Consider the following 22,397-nt stretch of genomic DNA (forward strand, 5'->3'; position numbering starts at 1 on the left):
TTACAAACAGTGCCAGTGTAAATATGAATGTCTTGGTGAATGGATATGTACACACATACCTGAATGTATGTATACATACATATACATACTTGTGTATATACATATATATTTCTGTTGGGTGTAAACTTAGAAGTAGAGTTGCTGGATCATAGTTTTAATAGTAGTGCCAAAGCAGTTGTAACAGTTATACTCACACTAGCAAAGTAGGCAAGTTCTGGTTGCTCCAAATTTTTGCCAATATTTGATATTATCTTCCTTTTTCATTGTACTTATTCTGGTGGGTATGTAGTAATACTTACTGTAGTCTGAATGTGCATTTTGATGATAGTGGCCATTTGTGTGTCCTCTTTGCAAAATGCCTTTTCAGATCATTTGCTCATTTTTCTGTTGGGTCGCCTGTCTTAATGGTTTGTAGGAAGTACTTTATATATTGTTGGATATATGTATTATGAAGATTTTCACTCCTCAGTAGCTTTGGGTGTCCATTTCTTTAGTGATATTCCTGTTTAACTCACGTGAACATATTAGAATTGTATATAGTGCTTTGCACAGGAATTTTGTATTCTTTGTTAGCTATGTTGAAGTTGGGGCTACATGCTATCACTACTCATCTACAAAGGTACTCGGGATACTGGTTATATAGGCTGGAGCAGGGACCCTTGAAGTTCCTGACATATTAAGTGCTGGCATCTTTGGGGTTACATCAAAATAAAAACTGCTAATATCCAAGTGTTTACTGTGTGCCATAGAGTGTTCCAAGCATTTTACATGGGCTAGCTCATTTATTCCTCATATAAGCTTATCAGTTAAGTGCTATTATTATTCCCATTTTCGAGTGAGGAAACTGAAACTCAGAGAAATCTTGTAATCGCCCAGGGTCACACAACTGAGATTCCAGTTGCAGAGGCCATACTCTTAACCATTGTACCACACAGAAAGTTGCATTTCCCTACACTACTGTTTTATTATAGTGCTGGATTAGTGGCTGGCACATAGTAATTGCACATGGTAAATACATGTTACATGAAATAATTTGACAGTGGTGAGTTACATAGGTCTTCGTTAAATGGGGAAATTTGCCCTGGCAATGGCATATGTTGATATTGGAAGCAGCTGTGTTTCATCCTTATGTATCTCTTACCTGGAGCAGTGCCTGTCTTGGAGTAAGTATCATAGTGAACATTTTGGAGTGAATGAATCAATCACAGGCAGATTGTGGACCCTGTTTAGCAGATGGAGTGAGCTCAGAGGACACTACAGGAACCAGGGCCAAGGCAAAGCCATGGTCGGGGCCATGGTCATGGCCCAGGGAGAATTCACAGTTTGGCTAGCAGCATCCCAGTTGTACAGCCACAAGGCAGCCCAGTTTGTAGTAGCAGAATAGGGTCCAATGTCAGCAGGCGAGGCTGTCCCAGTTACAGGCAGTCAGGTCAGAAGAGGTCCCAGCAGGAGTGCAGGGCTGGCAGGATTCAAGGTCAGGTAATCCAAAGTCACAAGGTTGCAAGCAGTAAAAGTTCAGGCTGGCTGGCAAGAGAGCCAAGGAGCTCCTGGAGGGAGCTGTCGCCCGGACTGGGCTCCCCTCCTGAATGAGGCCTTTCTTCTTAGGCTGCTCAGAGTGCCTGAGAGGAATACACCAGACCTCAGGCCGGGCTGGGGAGGGTGAACCGGAGACTTATCCTGGGCCAGAGCCAGAAGGAGCCTTCATGAATGTCTTGTCAAACTCTTCATTTGGTGGGTGAGGAAATCAAAGTTTAAATGAGAGGTTATTCAGCAAGTGGTAGAGCCAACGCTGAAATCAGGCACTGTAGAGTTTTTCCCACTTCCTCGTATTTTCTATCAAAAATGAAGAGGTAATGGGAATTGGGAGAATTATTGAATATGGGGGAAAAGGAGGAATTGAATATGGGGGAAAAGGAGGAATTCCAGGAGGACTGCACAGGCCTGGAAACGGGTAATATGGGTGATGGGAATTGGAAGGAAACTGCTTAGATGATAACTGAGATACTGACTCTAGAATGTAAATTCCATGATGACAAAATCTTTTTCATTTTAATTGAAGCATAACATACAGAAAAGTGCACAGAAGGCAAGGACTTAACGTTTTTTTACTGTGCTAAAAAACACGTAGCATAAAATTCATCATCTTACCCATTTGTAATTGTACAATTCAGTTGTATTAAGTTCCTTCATAGTGTTGTGCAACCATCACCACCATCTGTCTCCAGGACTCTCTTCATCTTACATAACTGAACTCTGTACCCATTCAACTGCCTTTTCTTCTCCCCACAGCCCCTGGCAACCACCATTCTATTTTCTGTCTTTATGAATTTGGCTACTCTTAAAACTGCATGTAAGTGGAATTATATAGTATTTGTCTTTTTGGGACCGGTTTATTCCACTCAGCATAATGTCCTCAAGGTTCATCTGTGTTGTAGTATGTGTCAGAATTTCCTCCCTCTCAAGGATGAATAATATTCCACTGTATTTTGTTCATCGCTTCATCCATTGATGAACCCTTGGGATGAGGACTTTTACATGGCTTGCTCACCAGTGACTAGAACAGATCCTGGCTTTAAAAGTAACTCAACAGGTAATAGTTGAATGAATTTTAGTTATGTGGAACGCAAGGTGATAGTGGGATACCCAAGTGGGCTGTCCAACAGGCATTCCTGGATGTCTCAGGACTAAAGGTTGGAATCGCCTTCATGGGCAAGGGGTAAAGACAGTGGTGTGAAGGTGCTCCCAGGGACAGGGGTTGAACAGTAGGAGCAGGGGCCTGGGGCTAGCACAGGTGGGACCAGAGTCATGACAGATGCAGGAAAGGTGGTCTCAGGACAGTGGTACAGGCCAGAACATGAGATCAGGGGAAATGTATCCAGTACAGCCAGAGCTATTAAGTGCAAGGCAGTAATCAAGGCACTAGGACTAGCACCATGCATGAGGCAGAAGTAAAGATTCACCAGCACAAATCGTTCTAAGGCCTCGTGGAAGTGGAAGTCTTGAACTTGAGTGTGGACTTGAAATACAATTGGACTCTGCACTATAAAGAGGAGAGAGAAGGACACCACAAGTGAGAAAGCATTGAGAAAAGGAGCTTGGTGGAAAGAATGGGAGGGTACAGGGCACGAAAGGAGACCAGAAAGATGAGGCAGTGGACTTGCAGGGGAAGTGGGAGACAGGGTCGGCACTTCTTTTATTTCCTTCCCTTTAAAGTTGATCAAGAGTTGACAGTTGGGAAGCTTGAGCAATCTACATCTAAACACTACATCTAGTGTCACTCCTACTTAAAATTACTGGACACCAGAGAATCCCCAGGCGAGCTGATTACCCTGTATGTATGGTAGAATAGTCTAACATGGTTGCACGTGACAGATGCACTTGACTTAAATATGAGTGTGGCGATTTATCAGTCACATGCTGAAAAATCAAGAGCCTCTAAGTCAATTTAACCAGTATTCACTGGGCGGCAGCTGAGAGCCCTGCTTAACAGTAGATGCTGGGATAGAGAGACAAAAAGGTGAGATTAAGAAGTAAGAGTTGAGCCTGGGCTGTACCTAGACTTACCTGAGTTTTAGAGACCTTCCTTTCCACAGATATTGGACCGAAAACTGAGAAAGTGGATGCATTGTCTGCTCCCATCTTAGTCTCTGCAGCTTCCTACACAATTGCTGGGCTCCCAGTGCTCTGCTCTGGGGCCAGGCAAAAGTCTGTACTCTCATGCATACGCACTTCTGAAAAAGCGGCTTGGTAACTTCTTAGGTACACCCACGAGGTTGGCCCCAGATCTCAAGGAAATCCTCAGAAATGATTTTGAAAGATGATATCCAGCTAACTCCCCCAAATTCAGGATCCCTAGAAGCTATTTATCTCCAGGAGATTGCCTAGAGTATTCCTACAGGATGTAAATGAAGGATGCACGCACGTGGAGCATGAGTATTCTATACAGGGAACCAGTCAGATGCTACCCACCAGTGCCAGAACGAAGTCAGAGAGCATGGGGCCAGAGAGGCCAGAGACCCTACCTGCTTCTGAATAATGGGGTGTCCCTGCCAGAGCTAGGAAGTGTGAGGTGTCACCCTACCAGCCTCCAGCTCTGAGGTGCTAAACGGGAATTCAGGACCCTAAAGGAAGCTTTGAGTCTCTGGGCTTGTGCCTGTTGTATCTCTGGCACCACTGTTTACCTCTGTCCCACAATAGGTTACCTTAGCATCCGGCTTAGCCTGATCTTAGCATCTAAGAGACCAGGTTTCAGCGAACCTTATGTATAAGCAATAATGTAGTGATGATGCTAACTTTATTAAGTGTTTAGTGTGTCCTAGGTGCTGCTCTGTTTTCTATGTATTCACTCATTTAAACCTCACAGTAACTCTGAGATAACTGTTGTATTTGACAAATGAGGAAACTGAGTCACAGAGAGCTATAATATCTTTCCTGAGATCACTCAGCTAGTAATAAGCAGAGACAGAAAGTGGACCGGTCTTGCTCCAGAGCCTGCATTCTTAGGGAAACGGCTCCAGTGGGATGTGTAGGAGCCACCAGAGGCCAGAGCAGAGAGGTCAGCTGCTGACCAATCACACTCCTAGATCCAGTTTCTCCCTGTCAGAGCCAGCTGCCCCCACTGCTTCAGGGAGGGGACTGTGGCTCTGTTGTTTTACCCAGGTTTGCCAGGAGGATTAGCCTCTTCCTTGTGTCAAAACAAGCCAAGCAGGAAAAAAAACCAACAAACAACTCATAACTTGCAGCAGAAAAAGCCCTGCAGTCTCTCCAGCAGGAGGGGAGAGCTTAGCTGGGGGGGCCTGAAGGTCCCAGCTTACGACCTGGTCTTACGCATATATTGCTGAGAAGGGCCTTGAGGTCCCCTCGTTTCACAGTCAGGATGCTGAGGCCTGGCTCAGCATAATGCCCAGTCTCCACAGCAGCCTGCCTTCTCTGCTCTCTTGCTATACCCTGTGAAATTTAATAGTGTCCCAGGCTGCTCATGGGAAGCCTGGAGGCCTACAGTCTTTCCCTCAGTTCTGCTATGAGCTAGGTCTGGGATCTTGGGCCACTCCAGTTTCCCATATGTAGGAGAACAAACTTGAATTTGAGCAGAGTTTCCAAATAAATAAATAAATATGTGTGTGTGTGTGTGTGTGTGTGTGTGTGTGTGTATTTTACTGCAGTGGAACACTTTCTTCAAACAAGGTATTAAGGATAGGTACAGAATGTGGAACAGTTAAAAGCAGAAGTATACATTTTCCAAAAAATGGAAAAAGGGTAGTCAGACTTCTCTATGAATTCCTCCCAGAGCCTGCAGGGTTTTGCTGCATGCACTCCTGCCCCTGGGGTTGCCTTTGTGCCGTCGTTTTTCAGAACCCCCCTCAGCTTCCACCTCCTTCTTGGAGCATCTGCCTGCAGTGACTTCTGCCCCTTTCTGTTCCTGTTATATTTATTTATTAGCTTTTTCAATCACTGGCCTCCCCTATACTGCCTAGTGATGGGCTTAAAAAATTTATAACACAATATTTATATATATTGTGTATATAATTAGCATATACTTATATATTTACATATATGTGTATGTATGTATATGTATGTATACGCCACACATGCATACACATACACCCTTTAAAGAGAGACCATGTCTGTATGTCCCCCAGTGCCTGGTACATAATAGATCCCTAATAAAGATTTTTTTAAATTTTTTATTTGCTCACATGCTCTTGCTCAGATAATAAAGGTTTTTGATCATGGGGATTATCTTCCATGTCCTCCCACATATTTTGCCAGGTCAGTGCTCAGTAAATAGTAGTGTTAGGTGATTGTACAATATGGTTTATTTTGTTCCCATGAAGTCCTGGATTTGAATTTTGGTTCTGCCATATACTAGCTTTATGTCTATAGGAAATATACTTAATTTTTCTTATTTATAAGGTAGAAATGATAATGCTTCTATTCCACAGGTATTTATTGGGTGCCTGCTATATTCCAGGCACCATTCTAGGCTCTGGGAATTCTGCAGTTTATAAAACAGGCAGGAGTTCCTGTCCTCATGGAGTTTATATCCAGCCAGTTTTCAGGAAGAGCAGCACAGTGTTGCTGGAACAAGAGGAGGAGGAATGAGTCCCTTCTGCCTGGTCAGTGGTAGAACTGCAGCTTGGCTGGAGGCTGCCTCTGGTGGCCTGTATGGTGCCCAGGAACTCCCTGGGTAGTGTAGGATTTCTACTGTGAGATGAAGAGAAGAGGAGAAAAGACCCCTTGGGTTGGACTGAAGGGACAGTGAGCTCCTCTGAGCCATATTGCTATGCCTGACCCTGAGGCTGTACGATAATCCAGCGCCTGCAGTGGGAAGGAGGAACAGCACCAGGTGGAGATGCCCCTGTCTAGAGACTGGGTCACAATGCCCTGTGCCCTCCTGCGATGTGAATGTGCCAGCATCCTGCTCCTGTTCCCCTGTGGTATAGTGAAGACTTGCCTGGCATGGACATAGAGGCATCCTGGGCTGTCAGGGATGCATGGAATCTTCTAGCCATGCCAACACTTACAGCCATGCAGGGACAGAAAAAAGAAGCCATTCCAGACACTTCCGAGGTCCCTTCCTCAGCTTGTGCTAGAGGCAGGACGGTGGAGCTGCTGAGCCCTCAGTAGTATAGAGTTCAGTCCTCCGACTATGTGGCCTGGGCATAGATGTTGAGTGGATCTGCTGTGAATTTGAGTTTCCATCCCCTCACACTGTGACACTTGGCTGTTGCTCATGCACATCTCCCCTTCTGCTTGCCTCTTTCTTAGAAGGAAAGAGGGCAGCCTTGGGTGATTTTGTTGTTGTTGTTGTTGTTGTTGTTTGAGACAGAGTCTTGTTCTGTCACCCAGGCTGGAGTGCAGTGGTGCGATGTAGGCTCGCTGCAACTTCTGCCTCCCAGGTTCAAGCGATTCTCCTGCCTCAGCCTCCCAAGTAGCTGGGATTATAGGCACCCGCCATTGTGCCCAGCTAATTTTTGTATTTTTAGTAGAGACAGGGTTTCACCATGTTGGTCAGGCTGGTCTTGAACTCCTGACCTCAGGTCATCCACCCACCTTGGCCTCCCAGAGTGCTGGGATATACCTCCTGCTTTAAGTATATCTTCCATGTAGGAAGCATTCGCTTCCAGGATGGCCTCTTGGGAAAATAGAGAGAAGCTGCCTTGGCTATGGCCATCCTGGATTTGGCTTTATCCGTGGCTGTGGCCATCTCTGACTGCCCTACTGGACTGCAGCACCCACTCCCGGAGATGCTCACTGTCCATAGAAGCCTGTCGCTTCCTTAGGGTGAGTCTGAGTAAGTTTTACTTGACCTTTGCTATGCTTCAGTTTCCTCATCTATAAAATGGGGCTGATAATAATCGTACTTACCTGATAGGGTTATTGAAAGGATGAAAGCGAGCATGTAAAAGGCTGAAAAGAGGGTCTTGCTGATAGGAAGTGCTCTGTATCTGTTGTTCCTGTATTACTTTCACATTGGCGTGTTTGAGTTGCCCTATGACCACAAGCTCACTGTGGGCAGGATATATTTTAAGTATTTCTATAGTCTCAGTGCCCAGCCCAGTGCCTGGTACATGGTAGGTATTTAGAAAATGTGTTGAAATAGCTGTGACCTCTGGATTTAGGCTGAGCTGAGAGGGAGGACTCACCATACGCAGAAGCCCATAGAAAGGAGGCATATAGAAGGGGCAGTGAGGCAGGATCAGAAGGTACAGGACATGGGAGGATAGCGAATCCTGAGGTTGAAGGGGCAGATTGGAACCAGATGCTACAGGATGCTGAGGCTATGTGCTAGGGAGCCATGGGCAGCTTTAGAGCAGGGGAGGCATATGATGGTTCAGAATTTCAGAGAAGATACTGATGGCAACATCTAGACAGGATTGGAGAAGAGAGCCTGAAGCTAGCAGAGTGGCCAGTTGGGAGTCTGTTGGGAACACACAGCTGGGAGTCACAAGCTGCGTGGGCAGCAGCGTCCTATCTGCTGTCCTCCCCCTCCCTCCTCAGCTCAGCGCCACAGGGATCCAGGCCAGCACGTTGTGACCTTCCCCCGTCCAGCCCTGACTGTTCCCAGCCCTGGTACTTGTCTATTTGCATCCTACTCATTCTGACACACCTTTCGTAGGTTGCCAGGTTACCGCAGCCCTGTGCTGTGTAAGTCCTTGTGCCTCAGCTTCTATGCCACTTAATTCCCCCCTCACTCTCCGCCCTCTGTGTGTGTGTGTGTTTATTATTTTTATCTCGAAGTGGGAAACAGGGAGGCTCCTGGAAGTAGGCCATGCCCTTTTATGTGGTCTTCTCATCAAGGACATGCATGTTCCCAAGCCCCGGGAGCAGAGACCCAGAGCCCTGGGAAGGAGTGGTGGTTGCTGCAGAATGCAGAGAAAACACAGACCCCTGCCCTTGGGAGCCACAGCTGTGCTCAGGCTGGCACAGGGCACAGGCTGGCGGCCATTTTATTTATGTCTACAGACTGTAGCTCCGACCCTTCCTCTCTCTTCCTTTTGAGTCCTGGAATGTGTTTCTCAGAGTTGGACACTGCTTCCTTCTAGTTGCTGTGGTTGGGAGCTTGGCTTTGTCCTGTGATTCTTGTCTTTGTCCTGTGATTCTTGCCCATAGCTGTTTGTGAGGTACAGTGGCTGGGATATCAGGAAGTTGCTCCTAGTCAACCTGTATTAAGTACTTACTACATACAGTTTTGTATCTCATGTCCACTATAATAGGCACACAGCGAGTTAAGGAGATGCTATAATCCCTGCCTGGACAGTGGAGAGTAATAAAAATCACAGCCATTTATTGAGTGTTTACTATGTGTTGGGCATCATGCTAAGTACTTTGCATACATTATCTTATTTAATCCCCACGGTAACCATGTGTCATGCTTGTTAGTAGCGCTACTTTAGTGATACAAGATGATGTTAATTAACTTGCCTCAGGTCACACAGCCAGTGTGAGTCTTTCTGACTCCCACATTCCCACTCTTCCACTCTCAATGCCAATGCTGTGTTTTCTCTCAACCGGTAGGTACCCAAAAGACAGGATTTAGCCTTTGGGAGTCCTGGGTTCAATTTGTTACTCTGCTGCTTACTGGCTAAGTGATCCTGGCTGAGTCTCCTAGCTTTCCTCATGTTCTCCTCCGTAAAATGGGAATAATCGCATATACTTCACTAGGCTTTGATGGGGAATGAAGTAAGTTAATTTGTTACAAAAGCACTTTGTAAGCTAGAAGGGGTTAAAACTTACATTCCACCTCATTTAAATGAGTCAGTAGTAAAAACTTGTTTAAAAAATACTTATGTACAAAAAAGTCACATGTATTGGGCCTTTTTCTTTTCCTAAGGAAACCTGGTTAGCCCCGCCTTTTATGCCAGGGATGGTCAAGTGTGACAATGGAGAGTAGTTCATCTGCCAAGGACAGGCATTGGGAGGAGGTCTCGTCAGAGGGGAAAGGATGTCATCCGCATGTACAGCACAGCGGTTAAGAGACAGGGCTCTGAGTCTAGTTACCAGCTGTGCCTCCTCATATAGGCTCCCCAGTTCCTATCCGTGGAGTGGAAGTGACAACAGTGCCAGCTTCATCCCACTGTTGTGGAATGCTGAATGAGCTATGAGGCAGCACGGGGCCAATCACCAGGCCTGACAACATGGCAGGTTTGTGGAATGTGGAAGTTGATGTTCGTGATGAGGAGGATGCTACCTGGGCAGATAAAGGCAAGGGACATGCTAATTGGGGGCCTTGGCCTTATTTGAAGGCTCTCCCAGAGGGGGACAAGGAGAACATACAGGTCTGGTGGGACTGAGGGCTGAGATCCCAGGGCAGCCTTGGGAGGAAGCCAGAGCCCTGTAAACGGGCTCTCAGCCAGATGGAGGGTCTAGTTCTATTCCTCGTCTCCCAAAGCTGGGGGTCAGTGGTGGTCAGGGCTGTGGGGCCCAACAAGGACTACAGGGAGGTAGCCTCTGTCCCTGGTCCTTCTGTAGGCCCCAGGGAGATGGCTGAGTCCTGGAGGCCAGCTGGCCAGCTTCCATTCTGTGCCTGAGCAGGTTACAAATCACCGGGAGGAGGGACGCATTCCACGGTGAAGCTCAACTTTATCATCTTGGCCAAGGAGCAAAGTTTACTCAGAAAGAGTTCCTGCCATTTTTTAACTTGTTACTTGGTTCTGCATGTGAGACAGAAAAAGGAGACGGGGGAGCCAAGTGTTGGGATGGGTGTGGGAAGGAGGTTAAATGTTGAGATTGGCTTGCTGGAACACATTTCTTATACAAAGGTATGACGACTCTGGGGATAGCCTACAGGTAGGCAGGAAGTGGCCAGTCAGTTGTATCTCAGCGTTGTATGATTCCAAAAACGAGGGGTAAGCTTGGTATTTCGAATGTTCAGAAGTAGGCCTTACAGAAGTTGTGCTGTGTTTCCTTCCTGTGTTCATCGGCCTATTTGCCCAGCGGACGGTTACTGAACGTGGATGTGCGCCATGTGGTAGTGTAAAGGGCTGTAAGACGCAGTCCAGGCCCGTGAGAAGCTTCCTAGCAGTGAGGCTGTTTTATAACTGTTCCCAAATCATGTTAGCTCTGGAAGCTATTTCAGGAACGCCTTTGGTTATGAACCGTATCTTATATTTAATTTTGATTCTCTTTTCCCTCCTGTCCTGGATTCAGTAGCAGCATCCACACTGTGTGCCTGGCTGTGTCGTAGGTGTTGGAAGTACTTAGAAGAATTAGGAGGTATTTGGTAAAAGCTTGTTAATTAACTAGAGTGGGGACCTAGAACCATCTCCAAAGAACTTTTGACTTTCTCTTGTGCAGTCAAGACTTTTCATGTCTCAAAAGGACCCTGAGCTTCCGTCTGGAGTGCATCAGAATCTGTGAAATGCCTGGAGCTAGGCCATAACGTAGAGGGTTTGTCCCCCTCTTTTCCTTGGTTGGTGTATGTTCTTAATAACAGAGTTTTAGCCCACCGCAGGAGGCACCTAAAGGCATGCAAAGCTCCACCTCTCCACCTACCTCCTAGGGCCCTGAGTGGCACTCCTCTGCTCCTTTCCTTTCTTCTTCTGTTACCGTATCAGGTAAGGCCACTTTCTACCCTTAGTTGAAATTTACAGTTGGTAGCCATGGGGAACCATTAGAGTCTCTGGTCTTTGATTCCCTGGGAGAGGGTGGGTCTGACAGTGGCCTTCCCACCTGTGTGATGGGACAGCTGATTTCTGTCTCCTTTGTTCTCAGCCTCACATGGGGTCACAGGGAAAAGGAAAACACATAAAAGATCCCCAGGGCTCAGATTTGGGGTTGCACTGTTTTTAGTCCAGAGCCAGCTGTCCTTGGCATCCGTCAGGCAGAGGGGTGAGGTGATTGCTGGTGTTTGTGACACCACAGGTTGAGTGTCCCTTTGATATTTGCTTGGGGACCCTTTCCAGAAGCTGCAGTTACAAGAGCACATTCTTGTTTGATACATTTAGATCAAAGGAAGGAGAGTAGGAGAAACCTCAGAGGACCTGTGTGGGTGGGCAGGGAAGGGATTCATATCAAGTGAGCCCGTTTCCAGTCTGTTTGTTGGGGATTTAGGGGTCGTCATGTTGACAGGCCTAATCTAGTCCAATCAGCCAATCAGCAAGTATTGATTGAGTGCTGCTAGAAGTATCGCTTTAGGAAGAATGAAAAAAGAATTTTGAAGCTTGCCTGGACCCTTTCTTTAAAAAGTTCAGACTCTAATTGGAGGCACCAGATGAGCCACGTGTGACATGAGACATAACAGCATATTATCATGGCTCTAAATTGTAACAAGGGGTTAAAGTGTTGGCATTTGGAGAAGGAAGAACAATTGTGGCAAACGTGGGGCCTGCAGGATTGCTGTCTATCTCATCTGGGAAAGAGTGAAAGATATAGGTAGCCATATTGCTTAGTCTAGTAGAGACCATGGGTCTCGGACTCTTGTCCAATATCGAGAGTACCAAAGCACCGAGAACTTGCTGGAGTTTGGCCATGTGGAAAGAATCCATCCAGCTAGCTCTCAAAAAAAGGAGCAGGTGAGTGTTGGGATTGATTCCCAGCTAAGGGAAATTGAGCAGATTAATGGAGATAATATATGTGAAATGGCTTAGTGTGTGTCATACAGAAATAATTCAACAAAGGCTTATTGGCAGATTCCTAAGCTCAAGAATGAGAGGGCCTGAAGAAGGCACATAGCAAGGTTTTAATTATTGTGTGTATGGGAGGGCTGGGTTGGAAGTGGAGGGGCAGGGGCAGCTGCAGGGGTGGCCTAAGCAAGACAGGGAGTGAGGACTCCTGAGGGAGGAAGAAGGTTCTGTGGGAGATCAGAGCTGGCTGTCCTTTGGCCTTCTTAGGCCACTTTTGGAGGGATGCTCCGGTTCCTGATCTCAATTAGGAGGGAAAATGTCAAACTAGTTCAAGTACAGAGCAGAGCTGATAAGACTGTGTGCCCCAGAGAGGTAGAGATTTTGGTGAGAGGGGGTTTGCTAGGTACAGTATTGTGTGTTTAAAGCACTGTCAAGTGATGTGGGTGTCAGACTTACCCTGTGCTACCTCAGGGGCAGCCCTGGGGCCAGTGGGCAGCTGTGACAGGGAGGCAGATGTTGGTGCTGGGAGCTGGATACCTGTCTTGCTTTATGAGCTGTGAAGGATGTGAGGGAGAGAAGATGGGTGACCCTGTCAGGTCACCAGCTCCTTCCATGGGTCCGATAGTGTTTATACATGAGCGAATGGCTGCCATGCAGGGATGGATGCTAATAATGAAAACAGTAGCCATAACTTCCCTTACTGAATACTAGTTGGGTACCAGGCACTGTTGCTAAGTGCTTTACTGGAATAGACTCTAATCTTCACAGCAACACTGTGAAGAGGTATGATGAGCTTATCAGCCCTACTTTATAGATGACAGAATTTAGGCAAGACATGGAATAACCCACCCAAAATCCCACACCTTGGACACTAACCCAAGGCGGACTCTTCTTGTCTCGGTAGAAGGTGAGGCCAGATGACATCGAGGGTGTCTTACACCCCCAGGGTTCTAAGGCCCTGTCTTGTGGCTCATCCTGGGCTGTTTGGATGGGATTGAGAGAGTCTGTGGGTTTGGGGCAGGAACAGTGGTTACAACTCTCGGGATGACCTGACTGTGGATACTGGTGCTGCCCTCGAGGTCAGTGATAGGGCTCCATGAACAGGGTTCTCCCACTGGCTGTTAGGAAAAGGCCTCTCTAGGGAAGTGGGCTGGGTCATCCCAGCTATCTCAGCATCTCAGTTCCTCCTGTCCTCCTTCCTCTACCCTTATGGTGACTTAGGGCTCTCAGAAGCTCCAGTGGTAATTTTTTCATGTCAGCATACCCAGAAATTTACATATATATTTTTTGAGACAGTCTCACTCTGTTACCCAGGCTGGAGTACAATGGCATAGTCTTGGCTCACTGCAGTCTCTACCTCCCAGGTTCAAGCGACTCTCCTGCCTCAGCCTCCCAAGTAGCTGGGATTACAGGCGTGTGCCACCATGCTCAGCTAACTTTTGTATTTTTAGTAGAGACAGGATTTCACCATGTCGGTCAGGCTGGTCTTGAACTCCTGGCCTCAAGTGATTTGCCTGCCTTCGCTTCTTTTGGCCTCCCAAAGTGCTGGAATTACAGGCGTGAGCCACTGCACCTGGCCCCAGAAACTTCCTGATTGTGTCATGAGTGCACTCAGCCTGTAGGTCTCTCCTCAACCCTCACTTAGCTCTGCCTCCCAAGAAAGGTGTAGAGCAAGTGATGTCCAAGTGCCTGGGCCTCCAGGGCCAGCAGGACTTGAGCTGTCTTGTTTGGGGGGCCAGGGTGGGATTAAGGAGCCAGCTCTCCTCCTAGCGTCTTGCTTTCCTAGTTTACCAACCTCTGCTGACCAAGGGAGTTCCTGCCAGCCAAGGGCGGAGCTCCTTAAAAAGTGCCTCGCACTGTACCTGACACATGGACCCCACATTTTTTTTTTAATAAATCAATGGCCGTTCTTTCTGTTGGACCTGCCTGCTTTCTAAATACTCACCGTGGCCTCTGAAGGTTTTGAAGTTTTCAGAGGGAGAGTGACGGGGTGCTCTTCTCACCTCCAAAGTATATGTCGTTGCAGAAATCATCTAAGTATGATCTTCTGTCTTCCAAGGCAGAGCTGTTGTTGCTGTGCTGCTTTTGGACATAGAACTGAGGCCAATGTCAAATTCTAGTCTGAGAATAATGGCTGTCCAGTGGTCCCAGGGAGTTTCAGAGAGCTGAACCCTCTAAAAGAGTGTAATTCCAACACCTACCTTCAGTAAATAAACCACAGGACTGCCTCCCACCCGCAAAGATTCTGGTCAGCACCCCCTCCCAGTGCAGAGGAAGTATTCACATCATCAAAGGTTTTGTGGAACCTTACTTTTGGTATGGTTTCATATTGTGAAAACAATATGAAAACGTATCTCAAATATTAACTGTTATGTTTTAGACAGTCCCCAGCTCCTCTCCCACCCCTGAGTGAGAGCCTTGGCCCTGGAAGGTTTGTCCCTGCTCCTGCCTAGGCTGGCACTTTGCTGAAAGCTCGGACCTGCACCCAGGCCATGCACAATGGCCCCGATCTCTTTCCTCCTCTGTCCTAGGCTGCAGGTACAGACGTGCCCCTGCTTGGGGGATAAGGCAGTATGGAAATGAAAGTTCAAGTCAGAAGTGTTTGGGGAATCCCCTGCCCCACTTGTGTTTATGATTCCTGCTGTCTAGATCTGACTCAGTTAAGCAGAGCAGAAGTTTGTTCTGAGGCAGGAAAGAGACTCCATTTTTAAGTCACATGGTGCTAAACCCATGTGGTCACACAGAGGTCAGCACAGCCCCATAAGTCATCAGAGGCCTAGGTTCTTCATACCCTAGAGACATCTCCTCCTGCCCACAAGAGCAGCAGCAGCATCATCTGAGGGCACCAGCCTGTGCCTGGAGGGAGTTTGGCCAAGACCCCCCAATCCCATCCACATCTGGCGTGTGACATAGGCTACAGGTTCCACTGTTGAGGAATGGAGTAATGTTCTCCTCAAGTCCCTCTCACATGGCCCAACCATACTCTATCTCTCTGGAAATTATTTCCATCCATTGGCAGGGCCAAGAGCAGCCAGCCAAGAGGCACATTGGGTTACTCCCTCAGTCCCAAGAAGACTTTGTCCCCCTGTATTTTAGGCAGCAGGAGCTGTGACCAGTGGTTAGCAGAGTGGCCATGTTCACTGAGCCGCAGTCCATGGTCAGGGTAGCAGGTGCCAGTGCCATTGCCAGTCTGGGTTTTGTTTATGGCTGAGTTGTGAGCCCTCTGGGGTGGGAGTTTAGATTTAATGATTAGCAGCCTAAGACAAGGTAGATGTTTTGGCCTGTTTAACTTTCCCAGGAGGTGATGGGAGCCAGTTTGGGCAGGAAGTTTTGGAGCCTGGATTTCTGGCCTGAGAGACAGACTGTGTCTGCCCAGGAAAAAGCATCTACTTACAAACAGAGCATCCTAGTCACAATATCTGCCATTGGAGGCCTGACCTTCCCCCATGCAAACATGCCCCTCTCTATTCAGCCCTTGGGCGTATTTCACACGGGAGTCCCTGTTGGTGCTGGGGTTCACTTCCATTTGTGCTGTGAATTCAGCACTCAACTTGGCCTTTGCTTGTCTTCCTTTACCCTGCGGGCTCGGGGAGCCCCACGTTCTTGGCCAGCGTCTGCCAGGCCACTCACTCTCTGCTGCCTGGCTCTGGCTCCCCGTCTGTGGCGGCATTCTGAGTGTGTGTCTGCATTTCACCTCTGCCAGCACCTACCCTCCAGCACAGGCTGTCCCCAGCCCTTGCCTCTCGGATTTTCACTTGGCACCAGGCACTGCATTGTGTCCTTGGAGTGTTCGTTGTCACTGCTGGGCCTTGTTTCGCTTCAGCTCAGTGACTCAGGTAGAAGTGCCATGGTCTCTTGGGTTGGGGGAAAGCTCCTCAGTGTCTCTGGGGTAGTTCTTCCAGGAGACTGGCACAGTGTGGTCTTCATGGCTGAGGGCTTACCACGCCGCGATTGCTATTGCTGATCTGCAACTATTAATGGCACTGCTCCTTAGGAGCCTTTTCCCCATGAATACCATCAGACTTCTACTCTACGAGTACCATTTCTGTCCCCACCCAACCATCGAGCACATTCTCATACTTTTTGATTATATATGCTTAGATTTGTGTGTTTTTGTTTCTTCTTGAAGTTGCTTGATGTTGGAATTTCATCTCTTCCTTACCAGGTATTGAACTATCCCAGTAATTTAGCTTTTACTTGGCTTCTCCAACCTTTTTTCTCTAAGCTCCTTATCTGTCTTGGGCCTACCACTTGAACACACTTGATCTTGTCTACTTACCTTGTCAATATGGAGCTAGGTATGGTTGTGTCTGGTTAGTACTTGGATGGAAGACCTGAGAATGCTAGGTATTCTAAGTCTTTTGAGGTGTAGGTAGGCTTTTTCTTATACCAAATGAAAAATCTTTATGTCGCCGTTGTCATTCTCATCATCACAGTGAAGGCTGGGATTAATTGAACACTTATTTTGTGTTGGCCCTTGTGCTGAATTACTTCTGTATCTCATATCCTCTCCAAGAAAATTCCTATGAAGTATAAATGAAGCTGAAACTAGGAACTTAGAAAGGTTAAGTAAGTTGTTCAGGTTTATATAACTAGTCAAGAGGCTGCACTAGAATTTAGATTCAAATCTATCTCATTTTAGAGTTAGAGTTTTTAACCACTATATGTAATATTTTTGTTTGGTAGTAAGTACTCTATAAATGTTGGTTGAATGGCAAGATTGCTCTAACAGTCCAGCTGTTCTCCATGGTGTCACTAATGATGATGATGATAGCACACAGCATTTTTTGAACACTTGCAGTGGTAAGCTCTGTACTAAAAGATATGCATCAGTTAACCCATTTAATCTTACAGCTCAATGAGGAAGATTACCCCCATTTTGCTGATTAGGAAACTGAGGCCAGAAAGGCCATGGTAACTTGCCCAAGGTGACACAGCTGAATAGTATTCGGGGAATTGGATGCAAGCTGTCTCCTAAACTGTGTGAGTCTGTACTCTTTTTTTTTTTTTTGAGACGGAGTCTGGCTCTGTTGCCCAGGCTGGAGTGCAGTGGCGCCATCTTGGCTCACTGCAAGCTCTGCCTCCTGGTTCACGCCATTCTCCTGCCTCAGCCTCCTGAGTAACTGGGACTACAGGCGCCCGCCACCATACCTGGCTAATTTTTCTATTTTTAGTAGAGACGGGGTTTCACCGTGTTAGCCAGGATGGTCTTGATCTCCTGACCTTGTGATCCGCCCGCCTCGGCCTCCCAAAGTGCTGGGATTACAGGCATGAGCCACCATGCCTGGCCAAGTCTGTACTCTTAATCACTATGTTGCTCTCCACAAAAAAATAAGGCTGATTTTTATGTTTCTGTGCATTTCTTCTTGCTGTCCCCTTCCTTAGCTTGTGATGCTATTTCTTTACCAATTCTTGCTCATCCTATTCATTCTGAGAAGCCCAGGCTAGAGTTCTCTTCTCAGACTATGGATATCCACATCGAGCTGGCTTCTCACAATTGGCCCCTCAGTTGTATATTTTCCTAGACTTTACTTGTAGACATGTTAAAATCACCAGATTTACAATTAGTGATCTACACTGTAATAACAGACCTATTTGTCTGTCTTATTCCTACCAAAGATATGGAACAGGGAGCTCAGAAACAGACCTATATGTATCTGGACACCTGATTTATGATGAAAAGGGCACTGCTGGGCAGTGGGGAATGGATGGTTATTTTAATAAACAGTGCTGGTTCAACTGGATATCCACAGGAAAGAAATGAATCTTGATCATATACAAAAATAAATTCCAGAGCGATCATCAATCTAAATGTTAAAATTAAAACAAAACAAAACTTCATCTACAAGATAACATAGAATATCTTTATAACTTTGGGGTATCTTTATAACTTTGGGGTAGCCATACATTTCTTAAGACACAGAAAACACTAACTCTAAGGGAAAAGATTGATAAGTTGGATGTCATTAAAATGAGGAACTTCTGATCATCAAATGACATCAATAAAAGAGAGTGAAGGCAATCAGAGAGGAGAAGATATACTCAGTACCTATACCTGGCAAGTGGATTCATATCCAGAATATATAAATAATTCCAACAAATCTATCAGTAAAAGAATCTCTTCCCCCAACTAGACAGAAAAAAGTTCCATACTTAACAATTGTGAGTTGTATGCAGTTTTCTTCTCCCAGTGCCAGGTTCTAACCAATATGTCCTGGATCACTGGCACAGCCTGGTGGCTGGCCTTGGGAACTGACTGATCTGGTGGCTCTTGGCATTCTTTTGTGTTTGTACTGTGGGCCCTTCCTTTCCCATGTGCTTTTTCACTTGCTATTGGTTTGGCCACAAGAGGCTCCGGTCTCATGAATGCCTGTGTCTCTTCCTCTTTTCCTTTGGCTTGTTAACTTTTGATCAGCTATTTCAAGAATATTTCTCTCTGGCTTCTTCCCCCTGCCCTTCCTTTTTAATTTCCCTTTTTGTACCTTCTTGTTTAGCCTAAAAACTTCTGGTTGTAAAAACCATCCTAAAATGTCTCCAAGTCTTTGGGGGAGTAGGCTTGTTCTCTGGGGCTCCAGAGGCAGAGTGGAGACCTGAAGGCTAGTATTTCCCTGCAGAGAGATTTGATCTGAGTTGTGTTCTACTTGTCTGACCCCCCAAAGGTGTGGTGGGAGTTACTGAATCAAGTGGGGGCTAGACCATGACTTGGTCACGGGAGTGTTTGTGGAGGGTACTGTGCCTTGGATGGGCAGCTGGATTATGATAAGCCCTTCCAATCTTATCACCAAAGCCCTGGATGGACCTTTTGTGGATGTCCAGAGAAGCGCTCTCAACTGGGAGACACAGCCAGTATATCAGCATGACTTTTCTGCCTGGCTGGCAGGTCAGGATGCACACATATTATTAGTACTTCAGTTAAATCACATATACTTGGAAGTCATTTTGATACACCTCTCCACCTGCAGCCCTCAGGGTAGGACTAGTTGACAGCCATTTACCAGAAGGTTTAAATTTTCCTTATTTTCCTCTATGCTTATTATTTTCCTCAAATGGCAGATGTGTGAGGTAAAGTTTTCCTCTTTGGGTATGTTCTTTATTTTATTTAATTCTTCACTCTGGCAATGCTTGCTCTTTTTTTTCATTGCAAATGTATTGTATTTTAGACACATTTACAACCAGGAGAACAAACTGGAAGCTCTGTAGGTATGTTCTGACCGTTAAAATATCTTGACAGTGTTAAAAAAAAAAATCGGGAGTTTAACATAAAGCTAGTTTTCTGCCTTGCCCTGAAAACCTGGATGATCTGGACTCTTTGGGTCTCTATTCCCAGATGGTCCCCAGGAAGCACAGCTGGGAGGGTGGCCCATCGGGAGTGGCGGGGTCCCTCCAATGGGCACATCCGCCCCCCCCCCACCCCCCAGCCCAGGCCACTGCACTCCTTCGTTACCTGCCTGGCCCCTGAAGACACTGGAGTTGATGACTTCCTGGAGTGGATAAAATGGGCTTTTGTGAGCTAGCCTGAGAACCAAGCAGTATGTTTGATATTATTTCATTGCAAAAGTGGATCTCAGCTTTTAAAGTAAGCAGATGTTTTAAATATCAGCAATGCAAATTTGGGAATACTTAGCCTCAGCTGGAATATGTGTGTTCTCCATGATGGCCTGTATCTGATGCTTTTCCTGTACTGTATATTGGCTTAGCACTTAGTAGGTACTTAATAAATGATTTACCTCAGGGGGTAGCCAAGTGCCTGTTGTTCGCCAGCTCCTAGGGAGTGAACAGAAATGCCATCTTGCTGTGGACTGGGCCTGTCAGTTCCGCCTGAGACTGGATCGCTGCAGATTTATCTAGAACATCCACTCTAGCTCTAGGTAACAGAAATTGGAATGTGTCCTCTGCACAGCTTCCCTGTCTGGAGAGCGAGGTAAAGACCTAGACCCCGTCAAGTCGGACCTAAAGAGGAAACAGGACAGGGAGGCCGGCATGAAGCCGGCATGAAGACTGCTTTTCTGGCTGTTGCCTGCCGAACTGGAGTTTGTGGCCGGTACACAGTGCTTGCATTCCACACCCTGAACAAGGGCGGGTCAAAGTTCAGCTCATTCCGTTTAAAGAAAAAAATTCTTTGTCTTTGACATTTCGAAGTTTTGACCCAGATCAGTCAGAGGCCACGGAATGCTCATGAAGTCTGGAGAGTTTGTTTAGTTCCTGAGCCCGGTAGCTGCCGAGGAGCCAAAGAGAGCCGGCGACCTGTTGGGCTTGAGCTGAAGCCTTGCCTTTTCAAGTTTGCGCTGGCCCGGCCTTCCCAGGCCTCCAAGGGTGAGTAGAAGGAGCCAGCACCTTTTCCTCACTCTGAAGTTATCTTTACCCCCTGAAATCAAACACTGCATGCAGCACCCTGTAAAATTGCTTCCTTGTAGGCTCGAGCGTGCTTGCTAAGTAAACATCCTCCCATGTTTTTGGAACTGAATTCATTTCTACTTCCTGGTCATCCCATTCGGGTTTTTCTGTTCTCGGTGCCTCATAGAATCAAGTTAATAGAAGAAAGACCTAGAATTGGACAGAGGTACCTAAAATGTTTTAATCCTGCCTCCTCTAGCCTCCTCATATAACTGGCTGTTTTCCACTGTACTCAAGGTTCCCTCTTTTGGCTTAAAGCCCCCCTCCCTCTGTCTCTGTACAGGAAAAGCCTCTTCCTTCTTTCTTGCCTATTAAATTCTCCGCTCCTTAAAACCACTCCACGTATGTCCATGTCATTTTATTCAAACCGGAGCGAAACCAAAAACCCTAGTGTTCTTCCAGTCATCAAAGCTGTATCAACGGGGTCATGGGAAGGAAAAGATTTAGAGGGGAAATGAAACGAAACAAAGCCTTGCTGAATGTAGTGTTGTCATAGTTTTTTGCGAGTCATAGTTGGTCCACGCCGCACCCCTGAGATGGGGACTTATCTTTGCAAGGACTCAGCTTAGTTTTGCTGCGGTCATAGACTACAGTCGGCCTCTCTACAAATTCTGTGGCTTTGTAGGTTCCTCCTCTGACCCTGCCTCGCTTTCACTTCGTCTCTCATGACTTATTTGCCTCTTCTCTCACTTCCACCCACCCGTAACATCCCCATCGCCATGGCAGTGAGCAGCCACGTCACTCACCAAGTTCATGGGGTGATGGGCCAGCTCTGTACCAAGCCTACTTCCCTCTAGTTCTCCCTCCTGAAGGAGGAGGCTCCCTGGCAGAGCTCAGAGCCCTTTGTTTATTTGATCCTGGGCTCTTGGATAAATCAGGAATGTCCTGACATGAACTTAGGCATGTTTTTCTTCCATGGAGAAGGAAACTACGGCAAATGGGATTTAAGTAACCAGAGGGCCATTCTGGGGGACTTGCTTTAGTGTCATCAAGGCCACCTTCCTTTGGTCGTCAGACCAGTAGGTAACTTCTTTATTGGCATGCTCAACCTTGGATCCCAGAAGGTGTGAATTTGAAGCACTTTTCCCCCTGCTGGGAGCCTGGCACAGATACTCTGGTCTTCTTTTAAAATTGTGTAGTGCCATGCTTGTCTTCCAAGTGGTCCTTCTTTCTGCCAGATGAAACTTTGGCCCAGAGTAGTTGCTTGAAGAAGGCTGCCTGGGAAGCAGATATGAGATAAGGTGGCTGCCTGGCCTCACATTCTCATTCATCTTCCTGGAAGTGGCAAGGTTCTTGATGTCATAGACTTCATGAGTCACCTGACCCAGGACCTGAATATATCACTCACTTCTGGTCAAGTCTAGGCTCATATGATACAACTGGTTGTCAGGAACCTTTCTGCATTATTTGGATGTAGCAGTGTGGGAACCTGACACTCCCTTGGTCTCTCTGGGTATGTAGGGTCTAATGGCTTAGTATCTCAGTTGTTCTTGGAAGCATTTTTGGGTCTGGGGGGAGGGGCAGGAAAATGTTGGGGGCTCTTTGCTTGCCACAGTGGAGACCTGTGAGTATCCAAAAACAACCCCACTCGATCTTTAGAGCATTGGTGGACCTCCCTTCCCTGGAAGTTTCCAGGAGTGTGGACATCCATGCATGAACATTTTAGAGGGGTTGGGGGTCATCCAGTGGATGCTGATCTTGCTTGACTACCCATGCTGGAGAGGAGAACCCAGTCATTGGCCACTTCAGGTCCAGGCTTGGCTATTGCTCTGTTTTGCTGTTTTTCATGTTGTCAGATCTTCTTGGGAACAAATGACTCAGCAAACCTGAATCTCTGAGACTTTATGGCCTAAGTACCTTTTGAAAAGTAATTGAACGTATCTACCTAGGCCCTAAAATTTTGAGCCCAGGAAGGATGGAGATCCAGACTGGTTTTAC

Source organism: Mandrillus leucophaeus, unplaced genomic scaffold (genome assembly GCF_000951045.1).
Source record: "Mandrillus leucophaeus isolate KB7577 unplaced genomic scaffold, Mleu.le_1.0 Scaffold159, whole genome shotgun sequence".
Lineage (NCBI taxonomy): Eukaryota > Metazoa > Chordata > Mammalia > Primates > Cercopithecidae > Mandrillus > Mandrillus leucophaeus.